This window comes from Pinus tabuliformis, chromosome 8 (genome assembly GCF_031772625.1).
Source record: "Pinus tabuliformis cultivar Carrire ecotype Pingquan chromosome 8, CPIR1, whole genome shotgun sequence".
Taxonomy (NCBI): Eukaryota; Viridiplantae; Streptophyta; class Pinopsida; order Pinales; family Pinaceae; genus Pinus; species Pinus tabuliformis.
This window is the reverse complement of record NC_142294.1, coordinates 1448278234-1448305409: the sequence shown is the minus strand read 5'-3', so window position 1 is coordinate 1448305409 and position 27176 is coordinate 1448278234.

Below are 27176 nucleotides of genomic sequence, written 5' to 3'. Positions count from 1 at the left end.
ATAACCAGGGTGATTTTGGTTCTCCCTCTCCCCCCCCCCCCTCCCCCTCCCTACCCCCCATCATCCCTCCCCTTACTTCTCCCCCTACCCCCCCCCCCCCCCCCCCCCCTTCCCCTTACTTCTCCCCCTACCCCTCCTGCTCCCCCTATAAAAAGAAATATGGTTGATGATATTAAGCTACTTGTCTTCAAAGGAACTAGATCGAAGGATCCAAAGAAGTTTTGGTTTTTATGTGAAGTTGTATGGACCATGAAGGAAATCAATGATGAAAATATAAAGAAAACATAACTCATTACGACACTGTGTGATAGAGCTTTGACATGGTATATGAAGTATTCCAATAATCAGATTAGAACATTTGCATATATTAAAGCAACGCTGATCAGAGATTTAAAAAATTGTTAGATCAAGTGAGCTTCAAAATAGCTCTGCAACAACATCAAGAATGGTTTATAGTTGCATTGTTACCACATATCAGATTACCATTGATGCAACAAAAGATAACAAGTCAAGCCGAAGCTCTACAAGTTGCGATGAATTTGGAAGCTTCGCCTTACGAGATATTAATGTAGGTATGCAACAAATTCAGAGTCCACTGGCGAACCTAACCCTGCAGATACAAGATATCAAGAAAAGAAAAGAAGTCAGAGAAGAAGTATGGTGTACAAAGTGCATATTGGAGGGTCATTCTAAAGAACAATGTCTTATCTTTAGGGATTACACGGCTAGTGGGGCATCGAATCCCTTAAATGAAGGATCCAACCTATGGTGCGAGATATGCAACACTAGAGGCAAACATCACTGAGAAGATTGTTACCTGTTACATAAATATGTATAGACTCCAAGCAACTTATATTGCAAATTCTATAAATCAGTAGGAGATGATGAGAACAATTGTTGAGCGTATGAACTAATGATAGAGCGTAGTTTTGACACTTACAGAATACAAGCAGAAGAACATGGACATGAAGGCAGTGGACAGTGCGATGGTCGAGGAGGCTACCAAGGAAGAGGTCGAGGCGTTGGAGCTAGTAGAGGACGTGGACAAATTATTGTATATAATTGCGGCAAGGTAGGTCATTTTGCGAGAGATTATGAGAACCCTACTACAACATGCAAGTACTGTAAATCTTTTGACCATGTACTTGAATAATGTTCTGTACTTATGGAAAAAATGCAAGAAAAAAGGAATCAACAGCCAACACAAAATATTCAAATGATGACCGCTAAAAGAAGGAATGGCAAGCCACAAATTAATATTGTTACTAGAAGTGGAGCTGCGATCAGAAGTGATAAAGCAGATGAGAAGAAAGAATCTGAAAGTACATGGGTTGGAAAAACTATTAAGAAAGATCCTGTTTTTTCTATTCAGAAGGAAAAAGAAGTGTTTATGGAAGCAAAGTGAATATTTATGGATGTTGGAGCTTCGACCTCCAGTGCGCAGCCAAAGCAAAAAACTAGTAGCGACGTATCATTAGCTTAGACACAGAGTCAAGTTTCGACGCAGAACAGAGCCTCGACACAGGATCGAGCTCCGACACAAGACCAGGAGTCAGCAAATCAAGGAGGTACTTTAAAGTCTTTTCTGCAAACTTGTATGAAAATTGCAAGTTTAAGACTTATGATTGACACATGCAGAAAATATCATATCTCCTTGAATTTAAATTCACATGGTTGTACTCTCTCCACCAAGCTTCTCAGCCTACTAGAAATTAGAAGAGTTAGCTACAAGAAAAAAAAAAAAACAAAACAAAGAATTAGGACATATGACAACATATTTGTGAAAATAGGGTCAGGTGGTTAACCTCATATTTCCAAACTCCTGAAACAATTTCAAAAGAGAGCAAAAATGAAGGCAGATGAATATCGAATTGACTTTGAAAATGAACGCTTGGTTGAATATCCTAGCGCAAGGCAAACAACCTATCATAAAAAAACTGACATCTAGTCAAATAATGAATTGACTCTGAAAATGAAGGCCTAGTTGAATATCCTAGCACAAGGCAATAACACTTGTGGTTGTGGGAAAAATATATACATAAATGAGGATCACAATTTTCATTTCAGTTGGAATGGAGGACATGGGACGAATAACAGAGTGGAAATCCTTGCTTTATGGGGTGTTCTCTACTGTGCCAAACTATTAAAGTTGGATGCGATAAATATTTTTTGGAGATTCCAAGGTAACCATTGGTTGGATAAACATGGGCACTTTTTTCACCCCTCCACTCATGTTCAACTGGATGCAGAGGATTAATTTGGTTGTTGATGTCCTGTCTAAGGATGGATTAGCCATAAGTCAGGGACATTTGAAATACTCAGTTTCTAGGCGAGGGCTAAATATCATATCAGGTTTCATAAACTGGTATTGATGCTTTATTTTCGATATGTTGTTTTTCCTTGTAGAGACATCGTCGGTCTTCCACACAAAAATTTGATGGGTCTTATGATTTGTGTTTTTTTGCAGAGTTGTAGTGTATCTTGTTATATCAATTGGTCTTTTTTGTAAACCTATTTTGGTAACTCGTTTTTCTGGGTTGATAAGGTATGGGTGGACTTGGTTTTATGTTTGGAGCTTCATGTTGGCTTGGATACATAAGTTTTCCTTTTGGTTTCAAAGGCATATTGTGGATGTATATATATATTTGGTATATTAGATTAGAAGTAAACATGTTTTTCTTTTTCTTTTTAACTAGAAAGAGTAGTATATTTATATATAAATCGTGCCCATTTGCGTCCAAAATCGGGATTTTACATCAAAATTTTGAGCTTGCTAAGGGCTTCTAAAAAATCATTGGTTCCCCATCCCTTCCCAGAGAATTTTTTCCCCAAAAATCCAAAAAAAATCCCAAAACTAGTAGACTGTGGCTATACATTCTACAATACTTATGTAATAAATATTTACAAGTGAAGTTTGTCATTAAAAAGCATATTTAAATTGAGAGAGAAAACAAATTACTCCTCCATCAATGTTGGACTGTTAAGATCAAGACCAGTATATTCTTTATCAGTCCTTGTGCTATTCTCTGCCATTTTGAGCTTCAAATGCTCAATTTGTTGTCTCAACATGTCCACCTCATCCTCCAGTTGCCAAATGCGCTCCTTCTTTTTGATCTGTTGCTGATGGATGCACCTCTTCATAATTGTTAGACCCTCCTTGAATTCCACATGCTCTTACACACATCCATTTACAGATATGCATGTTTATGCCACCCTCCCGAGCTTTTCCCTCCCCCGACCCCCCCGTTTGAGGCCAACGGTAGCCCCAAGAACCAGACAGTGAACCCTCCTCCACTGAGTTGCTCTGCATGCTCATTTTCACCACCGGGAAGCTACAAAAGTGACCAATCTCCAGGGTGTCGCGAACCCCCCACTCGGGATTGTTCCAGGAAATCAACCCAATGCCATAATCTTGTTGCACAATGAAATTTTTTCCCTTATTAGCACTCAACATCCTCCCATGACTGCACATACCACCGGTTACCACCCTTAAGTCCAACACCTTGACCAAAATCCTACAGAAGTTACACAGTGACCTCAGCGCTAGTCGTTGGGCCTTCGCATAGACCACTTGAGCAAATATTGACCAAAAACAATGACAAAAGATTGAACCATTACCCCATTTATAAAAGATGCAGCTTCAAAGTCTGATGCAGTGCTAGAAATTGGTACTTATGATGCTGATATCCCAATGCTCCACTATAATTTCCCATATTTTCGCTTCGTCCTTCATCCTTACCCATGCCTTCCTCCCATGCATGATCTGAGATTTTTTATGATCAGAGGGATTAAATGCTTCTCACGCTTTCCCATTTTCTTACATGCTCCTATACTGGAATGCCGACCACTGTAACTGTTTCTATTCTGCAAGAGTTGGGATCTCATGCTGTGAGACCTCCCAATACCAAGTGTAATACACATGCGATGGGAATAGCCACATTGCGCAAGTCAAGCCGACTTGTGTCACGAGGCGCAAGGATGGGCTGGGCCGAGTTAAGGTCGATGATACAGGGAACGGGGAGTGAGGAATGGATCAGATCGATTGGAGGCATCTCATAATGTAATGAAGAACGGTGATGGGGGCTAGGGAGGAGAAATGACATGGGAGAAGAGGGGAGGGGAAGGAAGGGGCGGGGGGGGGGGGGGGGCGGGGAATGAAGAGGATGTAGGGAGGGAGGGGGGGCGGAAGGGGTATATAGGTGTTAACCCCAAATTAACCTTGTTTCTTTTATTTCCTAACCTCTTGATCCTACCAAGAGTGCCTTCCCTAGTCCAATGCTTGAAAATCTTGACCATGATTAGGGAATGTATAATGTTTCCTCTATTTCATTCAATATACTCCTTTCTACATTCAACTGGCAGGCCAAATTTGCTTGCTTATCCACTTCCTGGTTATTCCCTCTTAGTATGTGAAAGAATGACACCAGATCAAAGAGAGGAATCATACCTTGGGATATCTTAATGATTTGGTTTAGATTCATATTGTTTGTTGATGAATTGTATTTCATATGTTTTATTATCAACATTGAGTCTCCTAAGACTTGCATCTTCCTAATGCCCTTTTTTTGAGCCAGATAAAGTCTGAGGAATAAACCATAAGCCTCAACTTGATTGTTTGTCTTCCCTCCCAGGCCCCAAGCATATCTGTCTTCGATGTTTCCTTTGGGATTAATGAGAATCCCTCCCCCTCCTGCCACCCCAGGATTACCTTTTGATGCTCCATCAAATTGGAGAGTCCATTGTTTCGAGGATCTTATCCATTCCACCAGCCCCTCAGAAGATAATATTAGGATCCATGGGGCACGAGAAGGGTTGCCTTTTGCTGAAAGTTGGGAAGCAGGGGTACATACCTATGGCATAATCCAGGTGGATTCAATTTCATCCAGGGAGGGATCAATTTCCAGTCTGTGCATTTCCATACACAACGACAAGGCTTTCATGGCTGTAAAACTGGCTGAGGGATGGGTCTTTCTAAAGATCGCTTTGTTCCTTGTTAGCCAAATTTGCCAGCAGACATACTTGGGAAGAGAAGACCAGATTTCTTTGAAGGTGCTTTTGGCCTGAAGGGAGCCTAAATAGCATTTGGGCCAAGAACAAAAGAAAAGAAGGAGGTCGGACAACCATGAAGTCCTGTAGTATAGAGGGCCTAGAACCACTGACCAAACTTCCTTAGCCACCTGACAATGGAGAAAGAGATGGGGAATGGACTCTTCTAATTTTTCACAAAGCATGCATCTCGAAGGCCCAATATGACCTTGTTTTTTAAGGTTCTCTATTGTGAGCTTTTTTTATGAGATAACAACCAACAATCTTTTTTCACCTTTGGGATAACATTTGGTTTCTAGATTTTATTCTAGATGGAGGATTTAGGTGGTACCTGGGATTTAAAGAGCAGGTGAGAATATCCTTCTTTAACAATGTAGCTATCATTTTTCAATCCCCACTTATATGCAACTGAGAGAGCTATGGGGGCACAACCTCTTAGTTTATTAATAAGTTTTTCTCTTTGTGGGAGTAGGGCCTCTGGGATGTTATCAATCTTCCACCCCTTCCACCCTCCTTGTTGATCCCATTCTGAGATTTGATCCAAATTTTCCACCCCTCCTTACCTCATGAATATTCTTAGAGCATCGAGGGAAAGATCCGAGCCCAAGGGATGGAGGCCTAGAATTGAGTCCGTGAAAATGTTGATGGAGACTCCATTCCTCGGGACTTTGCTTATATTTTTTCTCATGATGTATGAGGAGGAATTAATCAATTTCCAAATGGGGGAGCCCAAACCTGTGTCCTCTCTCCCCTCCCAGTCGTTTTTCTAATTTAAATACTTTTACCTAATCACGTGAGTCCATCATTAATTTGGCTTCGTGATCATGGTCCAATGTAGATTTTCTCCCATTTCCATATTTGCTATCCCTGGGTTCCTTATTCCCAATCCACCATGTTGTTTCATAGCTCTGACTGTTTTCTAATTTACCATATGGTATTTTTTGGTTTCTGTTCTCCCTCCCTCCCATAGAAATTTCCTTATGTGCATCCCCATTTGGTGTAGTATGAACTTGGGGGCTTGCAGTGCTGAAAATTGATACAAAGGGATAATTGACAGGAAAGAATTCATCAGGGTTGCTCTACCAGCATCGCTAAGCCATATCCCTCCCCAATTTACTATTTTAGTTTTCATTTTATCCTGAACTTTTTTCCAAGCATGTGGAGCAACTCGTCTTAGGAACATAGGTACCCCTAAATAATTGAAGTCTTTCTAGCCTCTTACTGCTTTGAACCCCAAGATTTCTTCAATTTTCTTCTCTTTTTGGATGGAGATATTCCAGTTGTAGATGTGGCTCTTGCAGTCATTGATGTCCCCCCTGAAGCACCGAGGAATCTATCTAAGTTTCTTTTGAAGCGTTGGGCAATTATAGCCAAGGCTCCTCCCATCAAAATTGTGTCGTCCACGAATTGTCCATGATTTATACTTCTTATTCCTTCTTTGTACCTCATTCCTGAAGATTAAGAGAAGTTCTTTCATGCTCCAGTTTCCTACTCAGGGCATCTGCCATAATGATGTATAAAAAGGGGGAGAGGGGGCAACCTTGATGTAGACCCCTGGAAGCCTTGAAGAAGCCTGCCACCCGACCATTGACTAATGGATCAATCCAAGGGGAAGATATACACAGGTTGATCCTTCTGATGAATATATCATCCAGCCCCATTTTCTTGAGGACCTTTATCAGGAACCCATGCCTAACTCTATCGAAAGCGTTTGCCATGTCCAAATTTATGATCACCCCTTCATTTGCCCTGCACTAGCTCAAATCGAGAGCCTCTTGGATTAGGATAATCTTGTCAAAGATTTGCATGCCTAGGACAAACCCCTCATGGTTAGCGGAGATCAAAGAAGGCAAAAGAGGTTTGAGCCTTAAGGCCAACAACTTCGAGAAAATTTTATAGGAGGCATTGCATAGGGATATTGGATAGAATCTAAAGAAGGAAGAAGGGTTCGATTCTTTAGGGATCAGAGCCAGGAAGGAAGTGTTTATACTGCCCCCCATGACAAATCGCTTGAATGAGTAACCTACCATTATGCAAAGAACCTTCTTTATTACCTACCAAAAAAATTGATAGAAGCTAGCCGAGAATCCATCCGGGCCAGGAGCCTTATCAGGGGGGAAGGAGAATATTACCCCTCTAATTTCATTGATCGAAGGAGGGGATACCAGAGTTTTATTCATTTCCTTGGAAACCATCTTTGGGATACTTTCTATGAAGAATTCTTCACTATCTAGATCCCTTGTAGGGTCCCTTGTATATAGATTTTCATAGTGTTCAACCGCCGCTCTCTTAATTTCTTCAAAATTCTTGATGCTTTCCTCACCATAATTTATTTGTGCTATGTTGTTTTTTGATTCCTTGAACTTGGCTTGTTTATGGAAAAATATTCCAGTACTCTTCTTCCCTCCTAAGGTTTGAGTGGAGGGCCTTGAAAGTCTCCGCTTCTTTTTGGAAGTCTGATACGCTTACCAGGGTTGTTTCCATTTGTCCTTGGATTGAAGCTAATTTTTCTTCCATCTCCTTGATGTTGCCTTGCCTACCTGATTTGTTTTTCTTGAGCCACTTTTTAATGTCTCCTTTTAGCCTGCGTATCTTGGACTCCCAAATGGTTACTGGGCTTCCCTAAATCCACCCCAACAAAGAGAGGGAAACCATGTCCAAGAAATTAGGGACATCAAGCCACAGGGGAGAAAAGTGAAATGGGATAGGACCCAGATCCAGGGGCTGGGAGATATTCATAATGATCGGCTGATGGTTAGAACCGGACCACGACAGAATGGAAGATTTAAGGCAGAAATTTAGGATAAGGCGGTTGTCAGAGGCAAGAAAACAGTCTAGCCGGGTCGCGATATGGCTCACATCTGCCTTTTTATTGGTCCAAGTATACAAAAATTTATGGGGCTTGACATCAAAGAGGTTTAGAGTTAATATGAGGTCTTCCATATGCTCCTGGAGGGCATCTTGAACTATGGAGCCACCCCTTTTTTCATGGTTTCCCATTGTTGTATTGAAATCTCCTCCAAGAATACAATTTTGACCATACTATGTACCTTTTAGCTCCATCAGGGGTTTCCAACATTCTTTCTTTTCTCAAAAATGAGTGGGCATGTAGACATTGATCACTGTGAGGGATTGATACATCTCTATTATATTAAAATAAGTTTTAATCCAATGAGTAGTTTTTAAAGAACTTACCAATTGTAGTTTCGCAGGGTTCCACATCGTACAAAGTTCTCTCGATGCCCCTCTCGAACTGACTATTTCTATGTTGTTGCGACTCCAGATCTTGTTTTGGATTGAATGAAGGGTTTACTCGCCTAGATTTGTCTCTTATAGTAGGGTGACATATGGTCTTTACTTTTGGATTATGGATTTCACTTCTATTATTGTTTTTACTGGTCTGGGTCCCCTACAATTCTAAGAGATTATATTCATTAACCACTTTTTTGTATTTCTCGTCCCCTTACCTGGGCCCATATTATTTCATTTTTTCCCCCTCCTTTATTCCATGCTCCTGCTAGTTGACAAGGGATAGTGTGTTGGACTCCCAACTCTTTGTCTTTTTCAGTTTTTTCCCTCCTTATTTCCTTGTTTGTTTTTCTTCCTGCATTTTTTCCTTTTCTTTCTGTTTTCTTTGTCCTTATACTTTATGGTCTTTCATCTGTAGAACTATACGACGTAGAAGTCCCTAGACCTTCCTTTGATGTAAGGAATCCATCATCGTCCTCATCCTCTTCCAAGGATTCTTCTGAGCTACTTTCGGTGTCTAAGCTAGAGCTCGCTGCCTTATGGCTTTTTGGGGCCTGAGCCAGGGAGGCCAACAGGGTGGTTATGATCTCCTGAGAGGAGGAAGGGAGGGGCACTGAACTTTCGACTCTTGGAGCAAAGCCCAAAACACCAAAATGATTTTCCGACACCAGACCATAACCACCCACCATTGGCGAGCCCGAGGAAGGGGATTGAGCAGGGCCAACATCCTTGGTGACTGGAATGGATGTTGGGGGACCCTCATTTTGCAAATGTTTCAAGTGCTTCCTTCTTTTAACCTACTTCCAATGGTATTTAGGATCCCCTGACTGCTTCTCTGAGCCTTCCAAGCTTTTTGGGTAGCATTTAGCAAAGTGTCCATACTCATGGCACAACTTGCATTTAAAAGGCAGTTGGTCATAGTCTACTTCTTGCACATGCGTCCAACTATCCATGCAGAGATTGACAACTGCGGGAAGGCCTTTCTCTAAGTCCACCTCCACACAGATCCTAACACAAGAGAAGAGGCCATCTTTTGGCTCTGAATAATCAATGTACTTCCCCAGGGAGTTCCCTATGAGCCTGAAAGTCGCGTCATTCCAGAAGTGAAGGGGGAGGTAAGGCAGCTTCACCCAGACAGGAATCGAGGATGGAACATCATATTCTAGATTGAAGTTAGGACTCCATCGATCCAGATACAACCCCTGGAACCCCATAAAGTATGGATCACTCCTGAACACCAAATCTCTATCCAGCCTATTCTCAAAGTAAAAATTATAAAAACCTTTGCCACAAAAGGAGGAGATTACCTCTCCTTTGATAAGAGGCTTTCAGTTCTTCTCGATCCAGGCTTTAACCATCCTAGGGGATGACCATATGCCCATAAACTGGCTAATAAGATCCTTGTCTGCAAGCTGCAGGGTGCGAGAGCGGGCCTAAGGGGTGCATATCTCTATCTTGGGAATCTCCTTTGCTCTCTTCACAAACTTTGACTCGCCATGCTTACTGAACTTAGGAGCTAACGCAACCAAAACGTTGAAGGCCATTATTTTTGCGAGTAGAGGCGTCGCCTGGGCAGGCTCCGCCATTAAGGAGGCCAATCGAACCTAGGAGGAGCAGAAATGACCCCCATGAATATCGCAATAGGAAGTCAGAGCCCACGCAGAGAAAACAAAACTTCCCACCAAATGAACAAGACAAGTTCCAAGCCAGAGGGGCCGAGACCTGAGCAGGAGTAGGGCTGAGGACCCTCAGAGGGAGCCTGTGTGGTCGACTGCTAAGCCAGACCTACACACCATAGCTAGGTCAACTTGCCTACAAAAAACTCACATTCTATGCTTAGATAAGTTCACCACCCCACATTAGAACCAACTGTAAACATGTTTTTCTTCACTAATGGAACATGTTCGATTTTTCTTTCTTGAAAACAAAACCCTAAGGAATTAAAAACCATAAGGAAACTCTGCACTACAAAAGAAAAATGAAATTTGAGAGATTCAAAATTAATGGAATAGAATTTACCTAAGCGCATTTGGGAGCCATTAACCAATAGAAAGGAATGGAGAGGAGCCAAGACCGCAGGCCAACATTCCCTCAAGATAGAGTAGAGCACCGATGACCAATGGGAAGAAATGAAAAAAATGAAAATGAACACCAACATAGTCTCCCTGCCCAACCAAAAACCTAATTCACTTATGTCGTCAGATTGCCTTGGATCAAATTTGTGTTCATGCATTAAGAGAAAACCTTTTAAGACTGTGATTCCTAAATAATCAAAACTTAAACCCCAACTACAAAATAATAGTATTTTTGTTCATGTATTAAGAGAAAACATCATCTACTGAATAATAGTCGCGTTAGTGATGTTAGGGTCCAACCCTAACCCCCTTATTTATGTAATAGGGTCGAGTCATAGTTATAGTTAGTTAAAGAGTCAATAAAGCCCATATTAATAATTGTAAGTGGTTGACCCGCATTTAAAGAAAGGGACCACAGTTAGTTGCAAATGGGCCATGGTATTAGATAGATGGTATTAATAGAACCATGGTACTGACCCATGGTATTGCATGTATGAATCTTATATAAAGGATAGAGACTCCCCATTGAGGAGCATCGTGTCTTATTCTGTAATCGAGCACTACTCTATTGGAGGTTGCCCCCTCGAAGAGGCAAGTGAACATTGCTTTCATCTCTGAATAATAAAATACATGTTGTTATTTCTCATTTTTTTCTGTGTTATGGGTTGTATTTCTTCACATATTTGGTATCCTGGCATCTTCTCGCAGGTCAAGAGCATAACAAGTGGTATTAGAGCACTTTCCAGGGCCGGTGGTATCTCCATTTGTAGTAGATTTTTTTTTTTGGCTAGAGACGTGTTCCGACGTCTTTAAACCACAAGATTTGTCTTTGAGCGCATAAACTTGCGGATTTGGGGAGGCATGTGTCGTGGCGGAAAAAGTCGTTTGTGCGGACACAACTGACCTCCCTAGGAGTCTAAACTCTCTAGCGACAAACAAGACAAAATGGAGTGATCTTTCTCTAAATATACCTTTTAAAACATGAAAACTACAAGCGTTTAGGCTTACCTTATTCCAAAACGTTGTTGTTGTAGTCCGTCCTTGCCGATCCGGATGAGCTCCTCCTTCACATCAATTCCTGCAACCACAAACAATCAAACAATTACCAAGCACTTGCATTTCATATAATAAAACATATATTCAACATGCAGACCAAGGAACACATGAAATAACTCATTAACACAAGCTATTGAGAAAAATAAACCAGTTTGTATTAATAACGAAACAAAGAAACTCTTACAACCTGGCCTTGGTGTTGTGCAAGTTCCTCCCAGGGTCCATCAAGGGTTTTCCTCTACTTTGACAAAGCTCACCCACTTCCAAGTAGAATCAAGTAAAGACAATCTCTCCTCACAAGGTTCTAAATGGGAGTCCTAGATCCTGCAGCATTTACCCAAAGAAAATGTATAGCTCCAGCCTCTACTCCTTCTGGCCCAAGGTCTTTATTTATAGTGCTGTAAAGAGGTTATTCAGGTCCACCATCAATGGGATAATCCCCCTCTTTGGGTGGGATAGCTCCCTTATTGATGGGATAAGTTCCTCCTTAATAGAGATACATGAACCAACTGGAGGCGCATCCATTTCATCAAACCGACCTCTAGAAAGTTCTAGAAGTAACCACAAGTAACTTTTTTAAGATGAAACTTGCGCATTTTGCCTTTTACAGAAGGACGCACCTGTACTTTGACATACAGAGCGTCCAAAGACGCAGATTTTGTGAACATTGTGTGCATCCCCGCAGGTAAGGCTTGAGAGAACCTGCGACCCCAGAGATAAACACATTTTTTACAAGACTTTCTCTCTTCTTTGAGTTTGAGATGGATAGCAGAGGCATAAGGCTTGCCTAAGAGGGTAGTATGACTGTTGATTTGAGCCATACTAACTGTAAGTAGTCATGGTGACATTTTTTAGTGTAACAGATTGCCCCCTAAAGTGCGAAGCCTGGAATAGATTAGGGTTTATAATTCTAGGAAGGGTGAAGCGCTTTATCATTTCAAGGATTGTCTTGTGGATGACCTGGTTGGAACCTGCAATTTTCAACACAAAATACATGTATAATATTATATCATCACTGAGGTAGGCATTCCCATACTCAGATTCAAAACTTTAACTAATGGACTAACTACTCTGATACAGGAATGATCTTGCAATACATCATTTTTATAGACTTTTGTAGACACAGTATGGACGCAGCCATCTGTTTATGATTAGTCTACATAGATAATGAATACAAAACTCCTCGCAGCCTGGATGGTAGAAACTAGATCCAGGGTCTTCACTTCTACCTCCTGAATTGGTACGATTCTAGCCATGTGATTAAATGATTTGATGTCGAACATGGTAGAAACCACTTGATTACCAGTCGATGATGTAGACTGTTAACAAGCGTGAGAGAGACCACCAGTGATGTCAATGGTTCTCAAAGTACCAAGCACAACCCGTGAAATGTGAATAGATATTTTGATGTCGAACACTTCACGGAATCCTTTGATCGAAAGTCAATGATGTAAACTGACGTCAAAGGCGAGAAACCTGCCATTGATGCATGCAGACTTCAAGGTACTGTCGATTCCTAAGTCATCTTTCTAGATAATGTGTCGATGTCGATAGAAAGCGACCCGTTGCAGGCGAGCCCACAACACGAAATCATTGTTCAAGTTGAAGAAATGTTGTTGTGAGGACTGACTCAGGGATGGTCAAATGGATGACAAGTATTTTGCAGATGAAAGTTTTGCTCGCAGACCTCTTGGACACATAACGACACGACAGATGGTTTGGTGCTAAATAACTCAAAGTTAATCCCCGGAACCCGGTTGAAGACTTTCAAAAGTGGTTTGATCAACTGTGAGGTAAAGGATTTCCCAACCCAGGTGAATGAAAAGTGTCGTGTCCAAGAGTGGTAATAAAGTTTCTTCTGAGACAAAAAGTAACAAATAGGCTCATTCTTCTCTCTTTTCCCCCACCATTTCTGGCAAGTACCTCTTTATTTTTAACAAGCTTGAGGAGGATAACATATGCTTGATTATAAGCTCATCCTTTGGATGAGTCCAACCCAGTTTTGATTCGAACCCTAGGAAGGAGTGGTTCGTTCCTGTTTGTAATTGAACAGGTCCTTTACTGTGAAATGTTTAACGAGCCCAGTATAGGAGAAACTTGACGTTTTTCAATTTTAGAGAGTCTGAAAAACTTAAGAAAACTCCAAGTTGAACTTTTTCGTAAATTTGTGTCCCTCAAGCCCGAAAAAGTATAAAATAATACCTGGGGGAACCGCTTGATCTTGCGACCAAGGAGTACTTTCATAATTAGTGCCACTGACCTGAAAAGTAAAAAGCGATCAAAGACACATCTTTTATTTCCATATCGAGTTTGAAACGACAAAAACCCGGCAATCTTTTCCTGTTTTTACGGTCATAAAAGAGCTGTAAGGGGACCGTCTTTTAATTTCGTTTTAACGAGTGTAAAAGAAACGCTCGGCAATCTTTTCATTTTTTAGGAGTCAGAAAAGGGCTTAAAAGATGACTCTGAGGTTTCACTTTTTCGTAAGTTTTAACAAGTTCGAAAAAATGATAAAAATGTACTCATGGTTTTCACTTTTTCATAAGTTTTAATGAGTTCGAAAAAGGGATAAAAATGTACTCATATGGCCGACTTTCAATTTAATTTACGAGCAGGAAAAGACGGAAAGAACTCGGCATTTTCATTTGTTTTACAAGAATGAAAGATAGCAAAATAATCTCGAGATTTTCATGAGTTTAACGAGTCTTGAAAATAACCGAAGTTGACTCGAGATAAGTTTCATTTTTACAAAAGCTTGAAACAGGGAAAAACTATGCTTCAAAGTAGTTTCATTTTAACACAAGCTTGAAACAGATATAAAACTGTGCTTGATGCCCCCTAAGCATAACTGCCAGAGTGCATGCCCCTCTAGCTTCATTTCATTCAACTACGGTGGATGAAATGAAGGTTCAAGTACGAGATCATTTGAAAGACCCGACCTAAAATTACGTAAAAAACTGAAATAACTAACCTGAATATACAACTTAACATCTATGAGGTCTAGACAAACTCTCGACTCAATTAGAGGAGGATTTGTTTCATTTTTTAACGAGCTTGACACAGGAAAAGAACTATGCTCGGATTCGGTTTCATGTTTACGCAAGCTTGAAACGAAAAACTATGCTTGTTATAAGTTCACATGCCCCCAGCATAATGACGCAAAACAAGGTACATGCCCCCCAAGCTTTATTGCATTCAATAAGGTGGATGGAATGAAGCTTTACTTTCACGATCTTGGAAAGACTTGTGGGAGTTGTTTCATTTTTTAGTGAGGTTGACACAGGAAAAGAACTATCCTCAAAACTACCCTCTACAATCTACCTAACAAAAGTTTTACTCTAAAAACCTTGATTCATTTTTTAACGAGCTTGACACAAGACAAGGAACTATGCTCTAAAAATCCTTGATTCATTTTTTAACGAGCTTGACACAAGATAAAGAACTATGCTCTAAAAATCCTTGATTCATTTTTTAACGAGCTTGACACAAGATAACGAACTATGCTCTAAAATCCTTGATTCATTTTTTAATGAGCTTGACACAAGACAAGGAACTATGCTCAAAAAGTTCGCATGCCCCCAGCATAATGATGCAAAGCGAGGTACATGCCCCCCAGGCTTCATTGCATTCAACCGGCTGGATGAAATGAAGGTTTACTTTCAATATTTAACTTGAAAAGGGAGTTGTTTCATTTTTAAGGAGGTTGACACAAGAAAAGAACTATCCTCATACCTGATTCATTTTTTAACGAGGTTGACTCAGTAACAGGAACTATCCTCATAACCCTGATTCATTTTTTAATGAGGTTGACTCAGTAATAGGAACTGTCCTCAAAATCCTACTTTCTACAATCTACCTACATATCCTAAAATCTAGTTGATTCATTTTTTAATGAGGTTGACTCAGTAAAAGAACTATCCTCATACACACTGATTCATTTTTTAATGAGGTTGACACAGTAAAAGGAACTTTCCTCATACTCACTGATTCATTTTTTAATGAGGTCGACACAGTAAAAGGAACTTTCCTCGTACCTGATTCATTTTTTAACGAGGTTGACTCAGTAACAGGAACTATCCTCTGACCTAATTCATTTTTTAACGAGGTTGACTCAGTAACAGGAACTATCCTCAAGGACACCTGTTTCATTTTTTAACGAGGTTGGCACAGGAAAAGGAACTGTCCTCGCTGTAGCCTGTTTCATTTTTTAACGAGGTTGGTACAGGAAAAAACTATCCTCGCGCACACTGATTCTTTTTTTAATGAGGTTGACACAGTAAAAGGAACTTTCCTCACGCATCCAATTTCATTTTTTAATGAGGTTGAGACGGGAACAAACTATCCTCACACACACTGATTCATTTTTTAATGAGGTTGACACAGTAAAAGGAACTTTCCTCACACACACTGATTCATTTTTTAACGAGGTTGACACAGTAAAAGGAACTTTCCTCGTACCCTCCTATTTCATTTTTTAACGAGGTTGATACAGGAAAAACTATCCTCGCAACTCCTTGTTTCATTTTTTAATGAGCTTAACACAAGACAAGGAACTATGCTCATGACTTCTGGTTTCATTTTTTAACGAGGTTGAGACTAGAAGAAACTATCCTCGCCACATTGATCATGGCTTCCAACTGGAAGAAAGACATGTCAATGGACACACCTTGATCATGGCTTCCAAAAGGTCTTCATCCGAAGGAAGAATAGTTTTTTGGAGGGAATACACGTCAAGGGACTCAAAAGGGATAAGAACATCGTGTTCAAATAATCCTGTAGAGTTTTCCATGTCAATTACCAGATCTAAATCAACAGTGAGAGGCTCACTTACATCGGTAACTGAAAACATGGGACCGGTTGCCACATAATTAACCCGTGGCAGGGTAGATACCACTTTAGAATCAGGAACATTTAGGGGTGTCATATTATTGGTAGTTGAAACAAGACTAGGGAACGAAAGCTGGTCTACAGTCACAATACTGCCATTGTGAGGGAAAGACATCACGCGAAAGAGTGTCGATACGACGGCTTTCATTGCATAAACATAGTCTCGCCCAAGGAGTAAATTGAAATCCAAGGGACCTCGAACTACCACAAGATCAATACAGACAGTTTTACCTTCCAAGGCAATGGAAAACTTAGGAAGGATCCCTAAAGGTTCACTAATGGTTCTGTTAAAAGCTTTCAGATTCTGCGTAATAGGCGCAAGCTGAGGGGAACCCAAAGCTTTCCAAACAGTTGAGGATAAAATACTAACAGAAGCACCCTCATCTACCTGAGTACGATGTATGTCCCTACCACCAGCCTTGACAATGATTTGGAAAGGGATGGAGGAAGGAAGACGAGGTTCTGTCAATCTATTCCAATCAAAGGAAAAGACCTCAGTGCTTGGAGGGGGTTCTACAGAAACGGGTGAAATGCCCCCTGGCGTAGAAGAATCTGATGTAACAAGAAGAACCTGAGCGGCATGAAGTTTACTCTCGAAAGGGAGAGTGTGATCGACCGAATGTGAAATTGAATCGACCACTTGATCAACTAAAGGATCATCAACCTGAGTGACATGAGTTTCACTCTCCAATGGAAGAGTGTGATTGACCGTACTTGAAATTTGATCAATCACTTCGTTAGATGACGGTAGGTTGGGAGAAATTTTACGGTAACCAGTTGGAAATTCTTGCTGTGGAACAGTAAGGTTTTCCAACAATTTCGAGGCTTCATCCATGTGAGGGCAAATGTGAGTTTGATGACTCCCTTTGCATAACTTACAAGGAAACCTAACTTTACCCTTTTTCCCAGGAACCTGACTATCACTGGTTGATGGATCAATGGAAAGTTGATGAGAGTTTTTTGACCATACTTCCAAGACCTTTGGAATACCAGGACAATTGACAAGGAAGTGGTCACCCTTACAAAGCCTGCAAGGGTATTTGGGTTTACGGTGCATGTCGGAATTTTCCTCAACACAACTAACACTTACAGCCATGGTTGGTTGGTTGACTTCTTTCTTATCTTGCTTCTTCTTCTTCTTCTTCTTCTTCCCTTTCTTCTTCTTCTTAGCCTCCTGGTTACTAGCATCAAGGCTTTTACCAGGCGAAGAGGAAGAAATGGAGGAAGAAAAATTAGGCGAAGAAGGTAAAGGGTCAACAGAAGGTTGGTCATGTTGAGATGGTGAACTCTGTTGAGGTGAAGCATCCGGTTGAGGTGGAACAATTGGAGCATTTTGGGCCAACGAAGTTGAAAATAACCATATTGGTAAACCTATTGTAAATCCAGGTAATGACAAAGTAGCCATATAAGGAGGACCAACATTCCCAAAGTAAGGAAAAGTACTAGGATTCTCATTAGGAGGGGTTCCTAGGTTGATAAATTCCGGAACATTTGCCATTATATTCAACTTCAGTGAATTTTATTAACAATTTTAAACTAAAATTAACAATTCACAATTTACACCTAACAATTAAAATTCACAATTCACACCTATGGTCTCTAAAAGTAAAAACAAACAAATTAACACGCGCTATCAAATCTAGGAGTCAAACCACACACAAACAGTAAGCTCTCCAGACCGAAAGCACTAGTTGGTGATTAAGCCCAACCTCGCAGAATCCAGTATAGAAATAGTGGGTGGAACAGTTACCCCGACAACCTGCTTAATGAATAGACTGGACCAAGTTCCTCCACTTTAACCGTCTCGAGTGAAGTGAACCCCCCAGAAAATCCAAGTGAGTATAGCCGACGTCTGCTCCAGGTACAGTGGGACCTTCCCTCCACCGTCACCTTGGGTAGAATCCTAAAGATTATGGTCACTAAGGTTACCAACGGCCACAAGTACACCTGGGGGAACAGTCTAAACTCCGACAGCACGCAAGGGCAGAGTAGCAAGCTCAATCCCCTTACCGGCTCCTTGACAGTAATCCAAGGTTTACCGATAAGTGACCCCTGGCTCCTCGACAATGGTTAATCCGAGGTTTACCGTTTGTAATACGTACTGTCTGGCATCATTCCCAACGAGGGGGGAATGATCCCCTCACTGGTTCGGACACGAGCTCGTGCTTCTCCTTTAAGAGGAGCTTTCCCAGAGTGTAAATGTAACAATTGGATTTGATTCTATCACAAGATCAGCTACTTGTTTGGTTTTACTGTCTTGGAGAGTTAAGTACTCACCTACTCCAAGACACTAGCCTAAGCTATGTTGGTGCTTCAGAGCCCTAGAAATGTAAAAATTACTAGGTGAATTTTAATTAAGCGTTGTGTTATTAAGGCTGTTATTACTCAAATGGGTAAATGGATACGAAACCAATGATGTTATGACCCGACTCAACTGAATGCAATCGAATATGATAATGTAATCTTTTCAATTCGATGAATCCTAACTAAAGTAAGGAGAGAGTTTCCATTCACTTCCAACAATGCAAAAGTTGATCACTAAGAGAAAATATAACAAATTCTCTAATGCACTAATTTTATCAAGAAAAAATAATGCAAATCAATTCCAAACCATTTTTTATTTTTTATTTTTTGTGTAAATTCAAATCAAAGAAAGCTGATCTAAATCTACTATTGATTTTCCAGAATGTAAACTATGCAATTGTAATCTATGCACAATTCACTCGAAAAGTATGCAAATGTAATCTATGCACATTTTTCATTCATATTCTGAAAATGAGAATTCTAATTATGCAAATGTGATCTATGCAAGAGAATTCTCAAACACAAGATGATTCTAATGTAATCTAAGAACCAATCAAGTGCAAGTCGAGAAAATTGGGTGAGAGTTCCAAAGATCAAAAAATAAAAACACTCAGAGGCGATTAACACTCATACACAATTTAGCCCCCCCCGGCGAATGAGGGGGAATTTTTTTTGCAAAAACAGAAGCAAAAAGACGCAAAATTGTGAAAGGACTGAGAGAAACCTCCAAGTAATGACCAAAGGAAAACAAATCAAGAATTTCTCAAAAAAGAGACTCAAAATACCCAATTGTTGAAAGCTTAGAGTAGGAATGCTAATGAAACAAGCTTAGGTGAAGATTTATGGCAAGAGACTAATGGATCTGGGCAGTAAAAACTAAGAAAAAACAAAATCTAAGAGCGAAAAGTGTAAAAAATGGAATTTTCTTAAATTTTGGCAGGGGACGCAGGCAACCCGTTAGCACAGGTGCGGGCCCGCTCTGTGCACACAGCAAAAGTGCGTCCAAGGACGCACTGTGCAGCACTCAGAGGGTGCGTCCTACTGAAAAACTCAAGAAAAACCAAAATAAAACTAATCCTAAGCTAACCCACCCAGAGACAAGGTCACAGAGCCAAAACCAGAAAAATAAACCAATTTTCTCAAAGCAAAGTTCATTCAAAGGAAAAGACCTTCACAACAATGGATCCCCAGTGGAGTCGCCAATTTGTCGTGGCGGAAAAAGTCGTTTGTGCGGACACAACTGACCTCCCTAGGAGTCTAAACTCTCTAGCGACAAACAAGACAAAATGGAGTGATCTTTCTCTAAATATACCTTTTAAAACATGAAAACTACAAGCGTTTAGGCTTACCTTATTCCAAAACGTTGTTGTTGTAGTCCGTCCTTGCCGATCCGGATGAGCTCCTCCTTCACATCAATTCCTGCAACCACAAACAATCAAACAATTACCAAGCACTTGCATTTCATATAATAAAACATATATTCAACATGCAGACCAAGGAACACATGAAATAACTCATTAACACAAGCTATTGAGAAAAATAAACCAGTTTGTATTAATAACGAAACAAAGAAACTCTTACAACCTGGCCTTGGTGTTGTGCAAGTTCCTCCCAGGGTCCATCAAGGGTTTTCCTCTACTTTGACAAAGCTCACCCACTTCCAAGTAGAATCAAGTAAAGACAATCTCTCCTCACAAGGTTCTAAATGGGAGTCCTAGATCCTGCAGCATTTACCCAAAGAAAATGTATAGCTCCAGCCTCTACTCCTTCTGGCCCAAGGTCTTTATTTATAGTGCTGTAAAGAGGTTATTCAGGTCCACCATCAATGGGATAATCCCCCTCTTTGGGTGGGATAGCTCCCTTATTGATGGGATAAGTTCCTCCTTAATAGAGATACATGAACCAACTGGAGGCGCATCCATTTCATCAAACCGACCTCTAGAAAGTTCTAGAAGTAACCACAAGTAACTTTTTTAAGATGAAACTTGCGCATTTTGCCTTTTACAGAAGGACGCACCTGTACTTTGACATACAGAGCGTCCAAAGACGCAGATTTTGTGAACATTGTGTGCATCCCCGCAGGTAAGGCTTGAGAGAACCTGCGACCCCAGAGATAAACACATTTTTTACAAGACTTTCTCTCTTCTTTGAGTTTGAGATGGATAACAGAGGCATAAGGCTTGCCTAAGAGGGTAGTATGACTGTTGATTTGAGCCATACTAACTGTAAGTAGTCATGGTGACATTTTTTAGTGTAACAGCATGCACGCAGGAAATACAAGAGGTGGTCACGCTTATTGGACCCCCTTGTAACCCCTGTGGGTACCCCTTCGAGTAGTAGCGCATTAGACATAACCGTGCATGGACTATCTTCCACGTACCCTCTGGGTATATCAGAAGCCCCCTACGCTTACCTAAAACCTCGCCGTAGATAAACTGCCGATTGTCTTGTTGCTACAGTACACCAAGAACAGCACTCGGGGAGATTACTCACACATACGATAGGGTAGTTGGGTAGTATGGCTAAGGGTACGATTGATCCTCCTTAGTTAGTGCCCTGAAAGATTGGGCCGAGTACTACTGTTGGACCCTTATGTATATTGCGATCTGTAGCACCTGACACTCCTTGAGACCATAGTTCCCTTATCTATTTGAAGATCGCCCATCATCTTCTTTGCTAGATTAGATCTAACAAATTTGGTTTTGTGTTGCCGCAACAATCAGATCCACCAGAATACCATTCAGATCTAGTAGCAGGGGTTCGATCGCTGCTGCATTCCTACTCACACTCTGCAGTTGAGGGTTTCGCAGATAGATCTGACCATTTGTGCAGGGAGGCTTGTGGCTCCTATACATTGGGGTGATTCTTGCAGGAAATTGGGTAGGATTAACTTTTCTAGTAATTGGCTACTGTAGTATTGATAAGCAGGGAGTAAAACTCCTTTCGGAGTGAAAAAAGAAAAAGAAAAAAAAAGAGAGACTTAGAGACTTAGCCCATAAGAATAAGGACGACGGGCTGAGCGAGGTGGTACCATTCACTTGTCAACTTCAAGTTTTGGGCGATCCCAATTTTTTTCACAGTGACAACTAGATCTGTGTATGGTAGAAACCAGAGCTCAAGCTATGGCCAATGAGAAGATGGAATCCCTTGAAAACAAGTTGGAGGAATTAGCGAGGCAGATCCAGACATTGAATGATATAGTCACAAAGGGCAAGTCGACAGCACAATCAGAGGCATATGCTTTTAATGAAGACCATGAAGGACAATCTAGTCATTCTCTTCACTTCCATGGAAACCACCAACATTCCCACCCTTGACCACCCAAGCTGGACATGTACAAATTTGATGGCTCTAATCCAGCAATATGGCTATCACAAATGGACCAATATTTCACGTTGAATCACATCAAAGATGATGAGACTAAGCTACATGTGGGAGGACTTTACTTGGACCAAGAAAGATGACAATGGTGGCAGTGGCATAAAAAATGTTATTCAAGGCTAATTACTTGGTAGGCGTTCCCAAAATCCCTTTGTGAACGCTTTGAACGTGAATCCAATTTTTTGGGTCATCTTACTAAGCTCAGACAGATAGGCATAGTACACAACTATATTACAACCTTTGAGAAATTAGCCTTCTGCACAAGAGGTCTGGCAGATGAATTCTACTTGGAATGTTTTATCAGTGGTCTCACAAATGCCATCCAAGCTCACATCCGGATGCACCACCCATCCACATGGCTGGAAGCTTGCACAATGACTCACGAAGTGGAATGCGCGTTAGTGGCCCAGTCGCCTCGTCCAAATTTCATAGTCAAGGGACACCCGACCCAGGCTTCTGGCACCACCCAAACACTTAAGGTTCAAAAGGTGACACCAGCAGAAATGGTGGAAAGAAGAAAGCAAGGATTGTGTTACTACTGTGATGACAAATACTCCCTGGGGCATAAATGCAAGGAACCCAAATTCTTTCAAATTGATGCTACTGATCACAGTTCATCTGAGGAAGCCCCATCCTTTGAGGGACCAGAGGAGGAAGATGAGGACAACCAACAGGACAATGAGCTCCCAGCTACACCAGAAGAACCAGTTATCTCACTCCATGCTTTGGCAGGCATTTATTCTCCAAAAACTCCCAAAATCAGAGGTTTTATTAAACATCGCCCTGTAGTAGTCTTGATTGATAGTGGCAGCATGCATAACTTTATCCATTAGAGAGTCGCAAAAGCTGTGCATTGTTTTTTTAGAGCAGTCTCTAATTTCCAAGTATAGATTGCTAATGGGGGGATAATGAAATGTGATGGCCGGTGTGAAAATATCAAACTTCAGATGGGATACTACCACCTAAAGACCCACATGTTTTCCATCAACATGGGTGGGTGTGACATTGTCTTGGGTGTTGAATGGCTCCGTAGACTCGACCCAATCACAATGGATTTCCAGGAGTTATATATGAGCTTTAAGCAGAATTACCATGCGCATAGCCTTCGCGGACTCCAAGCAGGTACTCCTTCTATCATCATCTCGCAATGAATGGAAAAGTTGTTAAAAAAGGGCCACCATGGAGTTATCGCCCAATTTAATGCCATTCAAGCATTCAAGCCCCCTACTCTTCATATTCATCCTGAGATGCAACAGGTCTTAAACAACCATCTGCAGGTCTTTGACAAACCTCATGATCTTCCACCATCAAGAGGGGACATGATCATAACATTACTTTGATCCCAGGGGCACAACCACCAAATGTGTGCCCATATAGATACCCTTTCGCCCAAAAGAATGAAATTGAAAAAATTGTCAAGGAACTCATGGAAGTCGGTGTCATTCATCCTAGCATTAGTCTTTATTCATCGCCTATGGTCATGGTGCTCAAGAAAGATGGGGAATGGCGTATGTGTCCAGACTTCAGAGCCCTCAACAAGTTGACGGTCAAAGATAAATTTCCCATCCCGGTTGTTGATGATTTGCTGGATGAACTGAATGGGTCTCAATTCTTTTTAAAGCTAGAACTTCGCTCGGGCTATCACCAAATTCGCATGAAAGAAGTAGACATTTCGAAGACTGCTTTTCGAACTCATGAAGGCCATTATGAATTCCTGGTCATGCCATTTGGTCTCTGTAATGCCCCATCCACTTTTCAGAGCCTCATGAATCACCTGCTCAAACCATATCTCAGAAAATTTGTCCTTATTTTCTTTGATGACATTCTCATCTACAGCCTCACCTGGGAAAAACATCTTCAACATGTAGAACTGCTCTTGAAATTGCTCGGGAAGCATAAATTATTTGTCAAATTGTCCAAGTGCTATTTTGGCATGAAAGAAGTCGAGTATTTGGGCCACATTGTGGGGTGTGAAGGTGTCAGGGAGGATCCCAAAAAGATCCAGGCAATGCAGGATTGGCCCCAACCAAAAAACTTGAAGAGTTTGAGAGGATTATTGGGTTTCACCGGTTACTATCGCAAATTTGTCCGCAATTATGGTCACATTTCTAGACCCCTCACTCACCTTCTCGAGAAAAAATCATTCCTCTGGAATGATGAAGCACAATAGGCGTTTATAGCTCTCAAACATGCCATGTGTTCCACTCCCGTATTGGCACTACTCGACTTTACCAAATCTTTTGTGATTGAATGTGATGCTTCAGGTACGAGCATTGGGGTTATCTTAATGCAGGAAGGTCGGCCCTTGGCCTTCACTAGCCAACAACTAAGTGGGAAACATCTGGGACAAGCTACCTATGAGAAGGAGATGATGGCCATCTTACATGCAGTGGATACCTGGCGACCATACTTATTGGGGCGGCTATTCCAAATCCGCACAGACCATCAAAGCCTTAAATATTTTTTGGAGCAATGCCTATCCTCACCACAACAAAATAAATGGCTAGCCAAAATGTTGGGATATGATTATGAGGTAATTTACAATAAAGGGCGTGAAAATGTCGTAGCGAATGATTTATCATGCCTATTTGAGGAGGACAACACCCTACTAGCAATCTCTCTTCCCATCCCAGAGTGGATTGAAGAAGCTCGCAAGGAATGGTTTTCACATCCTTCGCTCTCCCAACTCATTCATAACTTGCAAGAAGATCCAAATTCCACAACAGGCTACTCTTGGAAGGATGAGATTCTTCGCTACAAGGACAAAATAGTGATATCACTGACATCCACCCTCAAAAGGCGCGTTTTGGTAGAGTTGCACTCATCTCCCACTATAGGCCATTCAGGCTTTCAGAAGACTTATTCTCACACTTGTTGTTCCTTCTTTTAGACAAGCATGAAAAAGGACATTCTTACTTTTGTAGCGGAATGTGATGTGTGTTAGTGCCACAAAGGAGAAACAGTCAAGTCCCCAGGCACTTTACAACCATTGCCCATACCTGCCTCAATTTGGACGGATGTTTCTATGGATTTCATTACTGGTCTTCCGAAGTCAGGCAACAAGTCAGTCATCATGGTGGTTGTGGACAGACTTTCTAAGTATGCTCATTTTTGCGCCCTACCCCACCCTTTTACACCCACTTTGGTGGCTCAATCTTTCATGGACTAGATCTTCAAATTGCATGGCATGCCCACTTCCATTATGTCTGATCGTGACCCAATCTTTACCAGTAACTTTTGGCAAGAACTTTTCAAGCTATAAGGCACCCGACTCCAACTCAGTACTTCCTATCATCCGCAAACTGATGGAAAAACTGAAGCAATCAACAAATGTCTGAAGACCTACCTTAAGTGTTTCACTCAGAAAAGAAACATTTATGGGTATAGTGGTTACCTCTAGCCAAATGGTGGTATAATACTAACTATCATGCCGCCACCAAGATGACTCCATATGAAGCAATTTATGGTCAACTCCCCCCTTCACCTACTTCTTATATCCCTGGATGCTCTAAGGTACAAGCAGTGGATCAACTCCAACAGAACCGTGTAACCATGCTCGCCCACCTCAAAGATAATCTCCATCAAGCTCAGAATCGCATGAAGCAACAGGTAGACAAACATCGTTCAACGCACACATTTCAAGAAGGGGATCAGGTATTCTTGATGCTACAACCATACAAGCAAACATCACTCAAAGACAAGGGTCGACAAAAATTATCTCCAAAATTCTACGGACCGTATCAAATACTTCAGCGCATTGGAAAATTAGCCTACAAGATAGCCTTGCCACCCACTGCAAAAATCCATCCCGTCTTCCATGTCTCATGCCTCAAGAAAGTGGTAGGGAACAATTGCAGAATTCAAACTAGTTTACCGGAATTGGATGAAGAAGGTTCAATCTGGCTCCAACCTGAACAAGTTCTTGACACGTGAGAACAGTACCTGCGCGACTACATGATCAAGGAATTCCTCGTCAAGTGGAATGGCACCTCTCTAGAAGAAGCAACTTGGGAACCAACCACTATTCTTCAGCAGTTTCCACAGCTTCAGCCTTGAGGACAAGGCTGTTTTTATGGGGGAGGGCATGTTAGTGTCCAACCCTAACCCCCTTATTTATGTAATAGGGTCAAGTCATAGTTATAGTTAGTTAAAGAGTTAATAAAGCCCATATTAATAATTGTAAGTGGTCGATACGCATTTAAAGAAAGGGACCACAGTTAGTTGCAAACGGGCCATGGTATTAGATAGATGGTATTAATAGAACCATGGTACTGACCCATGGTATCGCATGTATGAATCCTATATAAAGGATAAAGACTCCCCATTTAGGAGCGTCGTGTCCTATTCTGTAATCGAGCACTACTCTATTGGAGGTTGCCCCCTCGAAGAGGCAAGTGAACATTGCTTTCATCTCTGAATAATAAATTACATGCTGTTATTTCTCATTTTGTTATGTGTTCTGGGTTTAATTTCTTCGCATATTTGGTATCCTGGCATTTTCTCGTAGGTCAAGAGCATAACAAGTGAACCCCACAACAATTTCTATTCATGGTGAACAAAAATATGAGACTTACTCATAGATATTTTGGCTAGCAAGAATTCTCAAGCTTCTTGCTTTCTCTGCTTCTCGGCTAATGGACCATGAACAAAAACTTGAAGTGGGGAAGGATAAACAAAGAGAAATAAGAAGGTTCTTGGTTAGCGCCAAGATTAAAGTGGGGAAGGATAAACGAAGAGAGATAGGAGGGTTTTTTGTTATTGCCAAGATTAGTGACTGAGTCACTAAAAAAATATTTGCTATGCAAATTTGGGGAAATAGGTGAGCTATTAATAACTAGAAAATGAAATAGGTGCACTATTAGTGACTTTCTTCGACTTTTTTATTTGAAAGCTTCACATGTGTCATTTTTGTGGACATATAAGATTTTAACATTATGGTAATTCACTATAATATTTTACATGATGGGTTATCAATAGAGTATTTAAAAATGAATTTTTAGGTGTTTTAGGGGTTAAGGACTTAGGCGATAGGGTTTAATACTTTAAGGTGTCAAGGGTTGTGGTTAAGTATTTAGGGGTGTAGAGGTTAGGGCTAACAACTGAGGGGTTAAGGGGATAATTCTTTAGGAGTTAGGGTGTTTAGTCAATTTAGTGTGTCCTAAATTGCTACATAAGTTA